Here is a 15,345-nt window from a genome sequence, read left to right on the forward strand (position 1 = left end):
AACACGGAGGATAACTAACAGTTGGAGCATATTAGTGATACAAGTCTTAGCCTCCAAATCAAGATCAAATAGCCTTCTCAAAGATGTTCTTTAGCCAAAGATGAATTTATTAGCTTATGGGGAAATCTTACAAACCTGTCTTGTATAGGTCAGACTATACATACTAATACTTCCTTCTGGATTTAAACATTATTGATCAAATGCTTAAGTACTTGTTTAAATCATATTGATTTCAGTGGGGCTGAAGTATGGCTTTAAAGTGAACAGGCAAATGTTTTTATGAATCAGAATGGGCAGTGTCTTCAGTGCACAGGAAAAAAGATGTGCCTTTTTAAAGTTAGCAAATCAGTATGATAGTAAACAGTATGAAGTTGCATAATGCTGAACAGGTTTCTGTTTCAAAGGGCCCAAAGCAGTCAACGTTTTTATGTAAACTTTTTCCTATTTGCTAGCATATTCCTTAAAAATATTTTCTCTTCTCCTCTGTACCTGTATAATTTAACTAATATTTTCAAGAAATCAACCACTAGGGCTTAACAAAGATAGAAAATTCTCAAATTAAAGCTAAGTAACTCTTAAAGAAAGATGATTTTGGTACATGGTATAATGTAGTCATCTCAAAGTTGTTTTTTCAAGTACTGTAACTAAGGCTTTAAGTGTGAACATCAACCTCTTGACACAGTCAGCAATTTGTAGCTCTTATGCTGTCCAGATATATTTTTTATTAATGATAACTTTGAATTAAATAAGGCATTCTTTTGATTTATTTGCTATATTTCTACAGCATTTTCCAGAAAACAATAGCTTCCTTAGGCTGAGTGGGAGACCAGTAATTGCACAACTATTTTTATGGCTGCAGAAGAAACTATCTAGCACTATGCATGGGATATGCCATGCAATGGAATAGTTACAAACTAAACACATGATCTACAGTTTTACACTCTTTGCTTCAGAAATTACCTTCTAATTGCAAGACTAGCAGTTTCTGAGGCAGAGCTCCACTAGTGACTGGTTGATTTTGCCATTGTGGCAGAATTCAGGTTGAAGGGATGGATAGGAAGCTTAAAGTTTTTAAATATGTGGAGCCTTAAAACACGTAAATGAAATAAAAGTATGATTTGGTGTAAGTCCCAAAATGCCTGGACTTCGTCAGCGCCTATTACTATGTAACTACTTTAATTAAACTGGGGAGAAAAGAAAAATAAATATTTCTTTTTAATGGCAAAAGCTGCCATGAGAGAATGCTTCCACTGCTTTTAAAATAACTTAGACTTTATACAAAGCCTGCTGGTCACTGAGCGTGCTGCTGTTCTCTTTCAAGTGGGTTGTATGCACACAGCTCTGAACAGCTTGGTGGAGGCAACTTGACACAGAAGACTTTTTTTGCTGCCTCAGTTGTCTGGCTCCTCTCATGACGCAGCACCTCCCTTGCCTGACTCCATCAGGCCCAAACTGTTTTTACTAGAGATACTTTCCAGCTTCTGACTGAAACGGTGGGGCATAGCTCTTCATATCACATCTCAAGAACAGCCACCTGGGTCTGATGAACAGCAGCTCAGTTCGCAGCAGGCAGCTGTTTCAGCATATCTAAGACTTGCTGACACCTATAAGACACCTTCAATTTCCCACAGCTCAGTGCCCTCCATGTCCCAAGAAGGGCAAGATTAATTCAAACTCTAGTCAATCGATTTTCTAACATGTCAAGGAAAATACTGTTGCTGTAAACAGCGTATGGTAAGTCTCAGGTACACAATCACGCCTGTGTTTGGTCTGCGAAGGCTTGTTTCATTTGACAGAACATCAGTTTACAGTAGCTATCAAAAAAACCAATGTTTATGTATTGCTGTTTCAAGGGTCTTTTTGTTTTCTTTCATAAAGAGGTTTGCAGTAAATGTAAAACCTGGCTTTCCAATAGCTGTCCCCAAGTTACAACTTGATCTATCGTTCATCATCTACACAACGAATGACCTAGCATATTACTGTATGTTTGTGAGAGGTAGCCAGGAGCTGTAAAGATGCAGAGAATGCACCATCTTAGAGCTGTCTCGTGTGGCTGAGGCTCTGAGCACTGCATGTGCCAGCTGCCTGGTCACCCTGAACGCATGACATAGTAACCTCTGCAGAAGTCAGGTCAGCTTTGTGCCATTGCATGCAGCAAGTCCAGCAACGCTTGACTCCAACGTCTTTTAACACAACCAGGCAATTTCCTTTAAACTGTTCCTGCGATTTTCCTTTAGGAAGTGTAGCTCTTTTGAGAGAGGCTTTTGAAGTAATTTCTAAGTATGTTTTGCAGGGCAGAGTTAGTGCTGTACCTAGAAGACGGCCAGCACAGACTTACAGTTTATTAGGGATAGGGGACAATGACCTTGCTTCCCAGCCTCCCACTGCCCCATTATAGTTTCAAACCCCCTGAGGATCATCTGATTCATTAAACATCTCTGAGATTCCCCCAAGGAATATTGGCCAACAAGACCACAGTCACAATAGTAAGTGCACTCTACTGTGTGTCCTACCAATACCAGCGGTTCCCTGACCACCAGAGTGGGCTGCAGCAGCTATGTCTATAGTGTCTATAAAATTTTGTTGCCTTCCAAATGTGGCTGGAGTAACATGCAGCCAGGACCTGCCCAAAGTTAACAGTGAGGACCCAGGAATGGCTTGCAACAGGTCCCCTTGCCATGGTCTGCCATAGCGCCTGCACTACCAAAACCCTGCCCAGGGCAGAGGAAAGGCAGTCCCAGGTCATGGCCACTCCCATCCAAGTCTCTCACCTGATCTAAAAGAGCCTTTTTTGAAAAAGGGACGACAAAAGGTCAGTGTGGTACTATTATACCCACACAAAAGTAATAAGAGAGAATAGGAGACAGATATTAGCTAGTTGTTTAAGGCCACATTATAAATCAGTAGAAAATGCTTGACCAGGAATCCAGAGGCTGACTCAAATCACTCATGAGTCACAATCTGTTGCTTTAACTGCTAGATAGGCTTCCACCCAGAACAGCATTTGTTTATGTACAATATGCCAAAAATACATTCTTGATCTATGAAAAAAAAGCAAAATGATACAAAGCAGGTTGCCTAGTAAAATGAGATTTAACCCAATGCCCTTCATCTGTGCTTTAAGGACTCTCTCGGGACCCACAAATCGGAGCTGTGAGATTATGTGAAGGGGAACAGCATCACAAGTATGACTCTGATGTATCATAAAAATAATAGAAAAGCCCCATGGGAATGAAAACTTTTGACAGAATCCAATCAAACTCTTTCAAATCAGGAGCTGTTGTAGCAGTGTGGCCAAGCTACTGCACACTGCCCCGTCAGTATCCTTGTGGGAATTCAAGAAGACAGGAAAACAAGGACTTTCTAAATATTTGAAGGGGGGTGGGGGAAGAAAAATTGAAGGTTAAATTCACATTTATACCCTTTTAAATTCTTTCTTTAAACTTAGCTCTGTGGGGATAGCTATGTATTATTCCTGTTGAACTTTGATTAGGAGAATAGTTAGTGCAAGCATCTGCTTTTCTGTTAAACTGTGCATGTTACAGCATTAATTCATCTGCCAGCTTTCTCTGCACTGCTTACCCTCTTCATTCACCTGTTTGACTTTACCTGACACCTAGATTATGAGCTTTCAGAGAGCTGGAGAGCATTTCTATTTTAAGCACCTCTACTATGCCTCGCCCATGCAGCCTAGATCTCACCAAGATTCCTCGGTGCTCCTGTAAAATTATATCATCATGGCTATCAAATTCTGTGCTTACTTAATCTCACTGCTGCAGATATATTCTGGCCCCATACACGTAAAAAGCTCTCTTGGCCAGATTTTGCTCTCCTTTATACCAATATATAACATCAAAACATTTAAACTCCACTACATGTTTTTAACTTCGACATCAGTATTCTTGTATAACTAAATAATCACATTGCTGCCGCTCTAACAAAATGTCTAACTCTTTTTCATATGGAAAAAAGGAAAGACAACCCAGTATATTGCTGCCTCTAGCTGAATTCAGCAAAAATGTTCTTCTCCATCTAGAGACTAGGATAATAAAATGGGTTATTTATTGGCAGTGGGTGATGTGTGGATGATTACAGTCTGGTAGGTATTTAAGGGTAAAGTCCAAAATTGCAGAACAAAAGCTGTTTTCTATTCACATTTGGCTCAAAATACCTCAAATGAAACAGACCACCCACAATCTGACACTTCAAGCTGCAGAGCACTGAATCTGCTGAGAGCCAGTTACGAAAAGTGATATAGTAAGATCATGCTAAACACAAAAGGAAAAAATGACCCAAGGAGTATATTAAACAAATAAGTACATTGAACTAACAAGAATATATGAACATTACAGTTGGACCTTTTGGCCAAAACTTATTCACAATGAAAGGATGAATAAAGGACTTTGTCATTCTAAGGACAGCCTACTCCAAGCAGCAAAAGCATGATAAAAAAGGTTTTTTTTTATGATAGGTTGAGGCTGGTGATAAAGCAAGCACCCCACCACACCCACTGCCTTAATTATTAACCTACATGGTAAATGTGGGCATCCTGGCACATTCTGCTGTATTGCAGATACAACAAAACCGTAATTCCCACCTGGGCAAGATCACTATTTAGCACATTACTCTTTCTCGTTACGTTCAAAGGGAGACTACAAAAACTGCACTGGAAGAGTATGGAGGTAAAGGTATATGCCTTCTGTCATAACACAAAGTTGTTTTGGAAGACCATGAATGCAGTCTGAAAATGATATAGAAAACCCAAGGAAGGGAGCTAAAATTCATCCATTGTCACCAGCCCAGATAAGCTAGGGTGTCGTTTTTCAGGGAGCAATTGATATCATAGCTGCTGCTCTCAAAATCCTTTTTTTTTTTTCTTTTTACTGTATGTGCCCATGTGATTAGTGTTACTAGCTTAATCTTGCCTGCAGTTGAATACCCTGATGTGTGCTTACCTTTGGCCTGAAAACCACTTATGAGCTTGAAGCTGAGGCTGTGCTGAGTTTTACTGTTAGATTAAGACTCACAGTCAAAATTTCTACGCATGCAGCTCTAGTTTACCTTTCAGGTCTCTTCTAACCAATGTTGCCCAGAAATAAAAAAACCATATAATTAAATAACTCTCCTTCACTATAAACTCAGTCCTGAAAATTGCTACACACTAGTCTTACACACGTGTACTACAGCAAAATGAGTTTCTTTTACCCCAGTTGCAGTGAGATCTATGCAGTTTTCGTCTGTTTCTCCTAAAGATTTCCAGGAAGTTGCCAGGAAGTCACTGATGTGCAAACAGATGTTGAACATGTGCACAGCTCAGCACATGGGACCTGAGAAAAGACTTCCTGGATGTTCCAGATTTACCATGCATGAACTATAGAGCACATATATGATAATGCACTTGGCACATCCAGATTTCCAGATGTCCAGCAACCCATCAGAACAGTAGGGCTACTAGATGTCTGAGCATTTATGATTAATGCACAAAACCCACACTGAAAGAAAAATACCTGAGCAAAACAGAGGGCTTGCTAAGAGAATTATAGACCTGTAGTTGCTCTAAGTCTATTTACCATATAAATCCTTTATAAATATTATTATCTTTCATCATACTAGAGTGCAACCATAGAGTCGTTTATTAGCCTTTCATGGGAATTAAAAATCGTTCATTTTTTTTATCAAAATGAAAAAGGGTAGGAAAAAGAAAGTGTTTAAGCCTCCTAGCTTGAGATACCATATCATTCACTTTTCATTCTCTATGGATGTGCATGCCATATTTTCCTGCTACAGACCCTTTTCCAATACTTTCAAAATCTTTTGCCATTCTTTATTAAAAGCATTGCATCACTATGTCATGTCTGAGTTTTCCTCTGATATTAATTTTTTTAAACAGAAACACAAAATTAAACAATCAATTGGAAGTAGACATCACCTTCAGTAATGTGAAACCTGTCCTAAAATTTAACCATCTGCATGATTCCCATGAACTGTCAGGTTTATGATCCTGAAACAGTTGGACTCCTCTCAGACACTATGTACTGCTCTAAGTCCTTTAGCAACATAGCCCAGAAGGAAACCTATCTAGCCCTTCTTCTGGGGAGGGATCCACCAGCCTAACTGGTTGGTCCCTGTCATACTGTTAACCCTTTCCCCCCAACTCCAGCTATTAGGATGCTTCTTTTGAAGCGAACAGACTTTGTGTGGGGGTCTAAAATACTATTGCGCTTTAATGTGTCAACACAAAAGATACACAACAAAGGAAGATAACAGGTCCTACATGCACTTCCTGGCCGCTTTAGGCTTTTACACATGACATTTGGGGGAGTCCACAGTCCTCCTCCAAGTCAAGTATTTTCTTTCTAACATTCTGTCACAGAGCAATATGTTTAACCTGGAGTTAAACTAGACCCTATATTCATTATCTCTCTCCTATGTGTGTATGAGGGTACGTATATAGCATATTTGAGTCACCAGCTCTTTCCCACCCCAAATATCCATCGCATGAATGCTCTTAAAAACCTTGGGGTTTTTTCGTATTTGTTACTGTTGGGCTTTTTGCTTCCCCTTAAAGAGAGAAAAATGGGAGAGAACTGGCCTGTCTAGCAACCAGCCATAGCTATTCCTGTTGTACAACAGAGTTACAGGTTCCTTGGTGTCCCCAGTCTGCTGGACACACCTCAAACTTGGTCAGCAAATGAAACACTCCACATACCTTCAGCAAGTCCAGGCTTTGAACATTTTTAGCAACTACTTCCAGGTATGAAGCAGAACGAATAAATTAAGACAGACAGATTCCCTCAATAACCACCTCATTCCCTATGTATTATTCTTACTCCTGTCAAGAGCTTAAGACACTCCCTTACTTACACAGCACTGATACGCCTAGAAAACATGCTGAATTTGGCATGTATGTGAAAACTGTTTCCTCAGGCAAGTGATTATGGTCTCTGTTGCTTCTCCTGAGTGGTAATGGAGTCCCTAATTGCTCTCTTGACTGATTATGCTGTTCCTGGTGTTTCATTTTCAAAGTACTTATAGTTCAGGTAAATCACACTTAACCACATGACCTCTCCTATTTTATGACTCTTTTTGCCATGGAAAGGCAAAGTCATATATGTTTCCCTCATGCTATTTATTTTTACATTTGCTACAGATTTTTAAGTTGAAAAGCACAAGAAATTATTATTGTGAAGCTATTATATTATTGTTAAATTAATCTTTTGTGCAAGTACTTTGCTGGTTAGAGACATTCATAAGCATGTGTTTACAATTAAGCCTGCGCTTAAAAGCTTTGTGGAAACGAAGGCCTAATGCTCGTCAGCCTTCAGACATTTATTCGACTTGCTAAAATTACTTACAGTATTCTGGTGAAATCTTGATTTCCTTCTGGGTTTCTTCTTCCTGCTCTGGAAAATGTATGTCTGTTTACAGCATCTGTTGCTATAACCTCTCTGGTAAACAACCTGGCAAAGTATTTGTACACACACAAAGCCCTGGTGCTCTCTCCCAAAGCGTAGGTATACTTTCTCAAACAACAGATACAAATCTTAGCGAGTGTTTGTTGCTTCAGATAAGATTTTGGCAGATGTACAGAGAAGCAGTTTGTTCAACTGTTCTTCCTGCACAGAAAAATCCCAAGGCAGTTGTTAATATATTCCAAAAATTTAATAAATTTTCACTGCCCTCCAAGAGGAACTGTTGCCTTAGTGCATGGTACTAAACTTCTACTGAAAAGATGATCCCTCTCTGATAAATCCCAGGGGTTTAGAGAGCAATTTTCACACAACCTTATTAAATACCTGCATAGTCTTCCTGATTTAATGCATGCTATATTTATTAAGAATTTTCCATTTGAGCTTGAACTACACGTAAGTGTAGAGCATGCCATTTGGGCTACTATGGACGCTGCAACATCTCAGCCCACCCTCTCCGGTAACATTTGTTTCATTTCTAAAACGTTGCAGACAATGATCTGTATAAGTTCACTGGAGAGCTCTCCACCTGTAGTGGTACAGGTCACAGGGGATCTGCTCTTGTTGCAGTCATGTATGAAATCCTTCCCCAGCCAGAGCTTTGCAGTGGACTTTGCTGTGTAGGTGCAAGAAGTGAGAGCAGCCTGCTCCAGTAGTGCACCCGGCTGTGGGTGCTCACCACCCAATCCTGCACATCATTTATTAGCAGACTTGGACAATTCCACGGATTTTTGCCCAGGAGAGGATTGCCCTGAAAGCCCAATGAGGCACAGAAGTATTGCTACACTCCAGGGACCAATTTTTCCTTCCTGACAGACTTCTAACACAAAGAGCCCACGTAAGGATTGGAGGGAGCAGGGGGAATTTGTGAAGAGGTAGGAGCAGGACGGGGCGGCGTGTGCTCCTGGCTTTGCAGTGCTGCAGCAGAGCTGAGGTTAAAGGTCTACCATAACTGTCTTCTGACACAGGTGAGAAGTCTGAAGGACACAATCACTCCTCTGTGTAGAAGATAATCACTTTGGGGCACAGTCATCCCCTGGCTTTATTTATTCAGCATCTGGCACAGTGAGGCTGACACTAATATAAACCCGGTAAATATAAAAAGAAATAAGAGTTTTAAAGTACTAGCAGGCATTGCTACGGGAGTTAATTTTTTTTTTTTTTTTCAGTTGAAAATTTTCAACAACTTCTAACCATTATTGCAGTGCAGCATTTTCTTTTTATAATCAACTGAGGAATAAAATGTGAGTCATGGTACAAGACAATTAACAAACATCAGCAAGGAGTATTGGAATACAAAAAAGTATGCACTTAGGACTGGAGCTAAGTGACTAAATTCAAAGTCCAGGGATTTTTAAAACCCTAAAGAAAGACCTGGTGAAATTTATTTAGAGTTAAGCATTTAAATCTCTTTTAAAATGCTTTTGAAATTTTTAATCATTATCCCATCTTACAGCTGCGAAACCTGAGACTGATTTTCACATAAGATAATAATTCCTCTGTTCAACCTTTACACTTGGTCCTAAAAATTCTTATATATTTATTCATTGTTCAAAATTTCAACAATCTTTATCAAGTCTGTAGGCCATCTGAAATCTTTTCTTTTCACTATCTGAAATGATGAAAATGACACACACATTGCATTGCTTAATTAAACTATTTATCTACTTTTTTTGAGGGGTCCTTAACTGGAAACAGCAAAGTGACAACAATACACATTTTAAATTATATCTCTGTCAAAATTTAAAATCCTCAGTAATTTTTTACTTCGTGTTATTAACTGCACTTGATTTCACCCAACTCCTTGGCTGACATTTGAAAAAAGAATAAAACTGTATCTTACACTCTAACATGAACTCCAGAAAAGCTGTATGTCACATCAACATGGAAGCACAAGAAAATAAGGGATTTGCTGCAGAACCGTTGTAGTTTCATGCAGAATTTTTCATGTTACTTAGCAACAAATTTCCCTGAAAAAAATATATGGGAAATAGAAAGATTAATGCACTGTTCCTTGCTTTAAAGCACATCCAGGCTGTTTCAGTCCAAACAGAAAGCATACCTTGGAAACTTAATGAGCCATTCACTTATTTTTCTGTAAGCAATAAAAGAGCAGCCCACATGCAGTGTAGGTTCTGTCGCTGAGTCATCAGCAACTTTTGCTTCAGCAAAAGAGATTTGACTACCATTTATACAGAAGCTAGAGAGTAGCTGCTGGCTGATATGAAGAAATCCCCTGAACTTCTTTAACATGGAAGTCTGGTGGGGGTTTAGTGATACACAACACAAAAGCTGACGTTTTCATGTACATTTGGTACATGTGGCATTCATTTATTCTGAGATGATCCATTTCCTTATCATTACAAGAAACAATAAAAAGAGCAGCCAAAGACAAAATGACAGGGAACTTGGTACTCTCAAATGAACAGATATCATATATGCGTCATATGCACACCAAACTGAATTTAGTTCTGAAACACAGCTCATTTTTTAATAAATCCACATTCCAGCTGTATATAAGTTTTTGATTCTAGACAACATTTCTATTCTTAACTACCTGGCATTGCTGTACTGCTAAAATTAAAGGGTAAAGTCACAGTAGGAGCCTGTTTTTCAACGTGTTATCATATTTCTCAAATCTAACATGTATGCAGCGCTACCCCATCTACTCTTAAAGCTCTCGTTAGTGCTGTACAGGCCGTGACCAAAGGTCTGATCCTGTTCCTCTTTATTCATATGAAGTAATATATTTTCCAGCAGCACTACAACAAGAAGTTAACTATGCATCAAAATTTTATCTAACAAGTCCAGTGTTTTTAAAAGAACAGGTTCTTGATATATAGGCAGACTGGTGAGGTCTACAGGTTCAGCAAAGCATGAAGACTTTTCTTGGACCAACTCCAAATGTGAACCTCCACCCAGAAAGGCTCAAACCCAGCACAGTGACCAACCTTCCGCTAATCAGATCAGGTTTCTTTTAGGTACGGTGTGCCAAAATTGCACTGCCTATCTAAGATCAAGGGTGTACATGCAGAAGTACATTTGTGCCTCTGTATTTTGAAGACCCCAAGGTCTTTGTTGACAGCCCAGCAGCAATTTCCACAGTTGTTTTGTGTATTTTCTAACTTGTGCTGTTGTGAAGATCTTACAGAAGAAAAGAAAATACTGCCAGGATAAAGGAAAATTTCAAACACAGAATGGCACCGCAAACATGCTGTGTCATGTTAGCTGCAACAAAAATGCCTCTCAGTACCCGTATAGCCTAAGTTTGTTTGTCCTCTGGCTCCATTTTGATGACTTTCTCTGTAACCTGTGGATATCACCAATACCTATCCTGTTTAAACTTGACTGCAATGTCATTCTTTCTGTCCCTTAGACAGAAAAAAGAGTAAGTAAGTAAATCTTTCTAACTCACTGTTTTGAAAGAAAGAAAAAATATCTCTTCAGAGAGTAATAAAAATATCAATAAAAGGCAGTGTGACATTTCTGCAACAACAAGTTTTCCATCCCGGTGAGTAGTCAGGCGTCAGGACTTGCACTTCTTTAAATATAAAGCTGTCTAACTTGCAACAGCCAAATTTAATGTTGATAGGTAAAGTGACCTGTAAGATTTCTCCAGCCAGTGGATAGCACCCTTACAGAGCAATGTTTTTTACTCGCCAAAACAGCAGAGCTGAACAAAAGTAAGACCCAGAGGATACAAAAAGCTAGACATTAAAAAACCTTTGGTGTTCAAAGGCAAATTACAGCATGCTTTAACAGTATAAACACTGGTTGGCTCTGCACCCACTGCAGAGAGTGGAAACCTCGCTGTTGATGGTGCAGGATCAGATCCTGCCACAGGAGGGAAGGACATACAGGTTCCAACTTTCTGTCTGCAGCAGCTGGCTGAACACAGGGGGGACACAAGCCACATCCCTTGCAGGTGGGTAGAGTTTGTGTCCCCAGGGGACCAGGGGCTCCTTCCTCAGACTAAGAACATGTCTGGATATCACTGTACCTTTGCAAGCATCTCTTTCCACCCCTAGCAATGCTCTCCCTTATCTGTCTACTAAGTCATGGTATCTTCAATGGCTAGGACTATGGCAATTAATCACCAAGGCTAACCAGATGTATGCACAAATATTAAGAGCTTAAAATGCACAGAGGTGGTTCCATAATAGCATTTCATTCTTACTTTTCCATCTCTACAGGAAGGTTTAAAAAGTTATAGTGGTTCATTATGTCATGAATTTAAGTTGAAATGACAGCATAGGTTACCTGAGCAAATAAGACAAATGACTGTGATTTTTTATAGGAGAATCTGCAAGATTTCTGACTTAATTGACAGCATAATAAGACCAAGTTAAAAAAATTGAAGAGAAAGACATTTCAATTAAATCATTTTTAATGAGGTGCCACAGTGATTCAGCTATATGAAAAGACCACACAGTTTATCAAGACCTATAGCACAGCTGGATAGCCAAGTTATAGGGAAATGCAAGGTCTCAATTACATATCCTAGTAGACACTCGCTGTCTAGAGATACTATTCTGATCTCAAAACTATGCTTTTTTACTATATAATGTAAACTATTTGTTTTCATAATAGAGCATTTCCATTTCAGGATATTTTCTCTCAAATGGAAGTAAAATAAAGGTTGAACTACCAGAATATAAAACTTCTATTTTATCCTCAAGCTCTGCCTCAAAAGGTGCTCAGTACTGTTGAAAATCTTTCTACTTCCTTAAGTGTTGGTCTAATACCTGATATCAGATAAATATTAATAAATAAGCTCTAAGGCAAACCCAGTCTTTAATTACCAATTAACTGTCTACCAAATTATATCACAATCAAAGTCATGGTTTTCCCCTTTAATTTCTGCTTTATTTAATGGCCTCTTTTTAGGATGTAAGAAACAAAAGTGTCATGCAGACAAAGCCAGAACTTCTATTTAAATGAGCTAAGAATGTTTATACAAACCATGCACACTCAAACAAATGTGTAGCACATCTATAATATGCTCATTGTTCCTAAACATAGGATTTGTCATTGTACTTTGACAGATCAGATTGTTCTCTTTTTTAATGCTCCACTTAATCTGTTCACACTTTCTATTTCTAAATAATTCTAGTGTCAGTTTTTGTGATGCTGTAATTTACGGGCCATGTTACAATTGTCCCAACGAGGGCATGCTGAAAAGAGAAAGAAGTAGCAGGGATGTAGAGGAAATCCCTCTCTAATGCCAGGGGAGAAGCCGCCAGGATACAACAGTCTGTAACCCTCAGCGGGTCGGGGAGAGGCGTCCAGGAGGCTGGTGGGTCTGACCTCCTGAGGGGTTACTGGTGAAAGGACTGGGACCCTGGCCAAGCCAGCCTTTGCCATCCAACAGAGCTTGCTTCCATTTGAAGTGATTTTCTGTTCTAGTAACTCACTGAACTGATTTGATTTTCTATTTCAATGAGGGACCTAGGAGTCGAGCAGTCTTCTGACCTTCAAATAAATTGATCGGTGAATAGTGGCAGACAAAAAAAGTGCTCATTCATCTTTACTTCAGAAGAAATATGGCATTTTAATGAACTGTGCTTGATTTTTTCAAATTTTCCTGATTCCTGATTGGAAGAGTCCATTATGAATTAAACACATTTTTAGGTTCTGTTTGTTTATTTACTTTTTTAGTCGGCATCTCAGCTTAAAGCCAACCAACTTCCTTTTTGTTTTGTTTTTTTTTTTAATAGAATTATTTCACTGAAGTTTTGCCTTATTATTGTTCCTCTCTCGTCCACATTTCTTTCAGGCGGAGAAAAAATACTTTTTCTCAATTCTCCCTTTCAAACTTTGATTTCAATGCAAAATGAGCAATCGACCATGACCAGCAGAACCACAGCACTGCAACTCTAATGCATCTAAAAAAATTCTAGAGGAAAACCCCCATTCCTACACATTCATTTGGTGTTTATTTTTTTTAAATAATAAATGTTTAAACTAGATTGGGAAAAAAGGAAATATTACTTATATTCAACAAACTAATGTAGACACATTGAACATCTAAAGCAACACTGTAACTAAGAATCTTAATAGGACACATTCGATAATCTTCACTGACAATATGAAATGTCATATCTTGGCAAGAAGATAATATTATGGAAAGCACAGAGAGCAGAAATATCAAAAAGTTTCTATGTAAAATTTCTGAAATAGGCAAGGAATTTCCTCAAGAAAAGTTTCAGAGCAGCATTTATCACTTCAAGAAATTATCATGCAGACAATATTACATCTTTAAGAGACTAGAGGACAGCTACTTGATTGCCGCATGTGGGCTTTATTCAGTATAATGTAATTTCCCAGCAAAATCTTTTCACAGGAATGATTTATGTGAATTGCACAGTATTCTGCTTTCACAATGAGGGCACATCTACAGATCATTTGCATGGGAAAGTTAATTCCTAATAAAGTAGGTGTGACTTTACAGCACAGCAACTGTCCCAGATGGACAACTCAGGATGTGAGACCCCAGAAGGCATCCAGCCTGAGCTCTTCATCAAAGTTCCTCTCCGTGAATCAAGAATGACTGATAATTGCAGAGGACAACTCCCAGTACCTCTTTTTACACCCAGTGTAGCAGGGAATTAGCTGCCTCTTGGAGACAGGTATCTCTACCAAATGCACAAAGGGCACCCGGCTTTTATTTAGGCAATCAAGCACAGGTGAGATGGAAATCCCAGCAGCGCTGGTCCATGCAAGAGTGAGAGCTCTGTGAGGACTTCAAGTGATGCCCTGCTGAGACAGGACACAAAGAGCTTAGACACCACATTTTCTTACGTATTTTTGTTCAGACGCTGCTTTCTGTATAGATCAAGCAGCGCTGCAAGAATCTCCAACAGTGCTGTAAAACTACTGTTTTTGCAGTCACATTTGTCCTTTTGCTCCTGAGGCTCACTTGGCACAAAGTACCAGGTTCCTCTGCCCATCTGATTAGATCGAATTACATGCTGTTACTACTCCTACAAGCTAATGCAGCAGACCTTCAATTAAGTGTGGGCTGGTTTAGGGTCTAAATGGAACTAATGTCTGGCCCTAGCAAATGCCCCAGGTTCTTTTTTTTTCTTTTTTTTTTTTTTTCTTTCTTTCTTTAAATTGATATTTTTTTAGGCTCTTTTCCAAAAGTTAAGCCCCTGAAACAAGTCAGAACAGTGAACCCACTCACCCTATTCACAATTACTGCTGCTCCCAAGCCGTTTTTAGTATCTCTGACAAATTACTCGCCATACAATCTTGCCCTTGTAAGGGAAGAATGAACTGGAAGCAGCAACGTGATGTCATTCAACCTCGTATAATATCAGCATTTTGAGGAAATACATACATTTGTTAGTGTGACCATGGGCAGAGACTAAACACTACAGCCTTATTTTTCTCCACCTTGAAAACAGAATACGAGAAAATATTACATGGGAAGAAAAAAGCCCCAAAAAACAACCAGCCCTAGAAGCCCCTCCTTCCCTGGCAGGAAAGCGAGAAATACCAGAGGTGTTAGAAGCCCTTTGGCACCGCAATTCCTGAAATTATGACAGAGCCTTCGAATTTGTTCTGGCTAGTTAGGCTGAAAACTTCCTAGAGGGAAACAGATAAACGGATAACAACATGATTATTACCCACAGGCCCCATATGGAAAGGGAGTGTAATTTCAGTGCTCTGATATGATTATATTTAATTTGCTTGCTATAGGTTGCTGCATGCCGTGTGCTGAGGAGGACAATCAGATAACCCTCTGAATGGTGCTCACAGAATCCAGAATTTCTGGCACCAGTTCTGAAATAAGATTAATGGCAATGTTCTCCACTTTGCCTTGAAGTAGGTTTGCATCTTGTTTCACTAGATATTGTTGTTCCCAGCATCA

Source organism: Falco naumanni, chromosome 9 (genome assembly GCF_017639655.2).
Source record: "Falco naumanni isolate bFalNau1 chromosome 9, bFalNau1.pat, whole genome shotgun sequence".
In the NCBI taxonomy this organism is placed as follows: Eukaryota; Metazoa; Chordata; class Aves; order Falconiformes; family Falconidae; genus Falco; species Falco naumanni.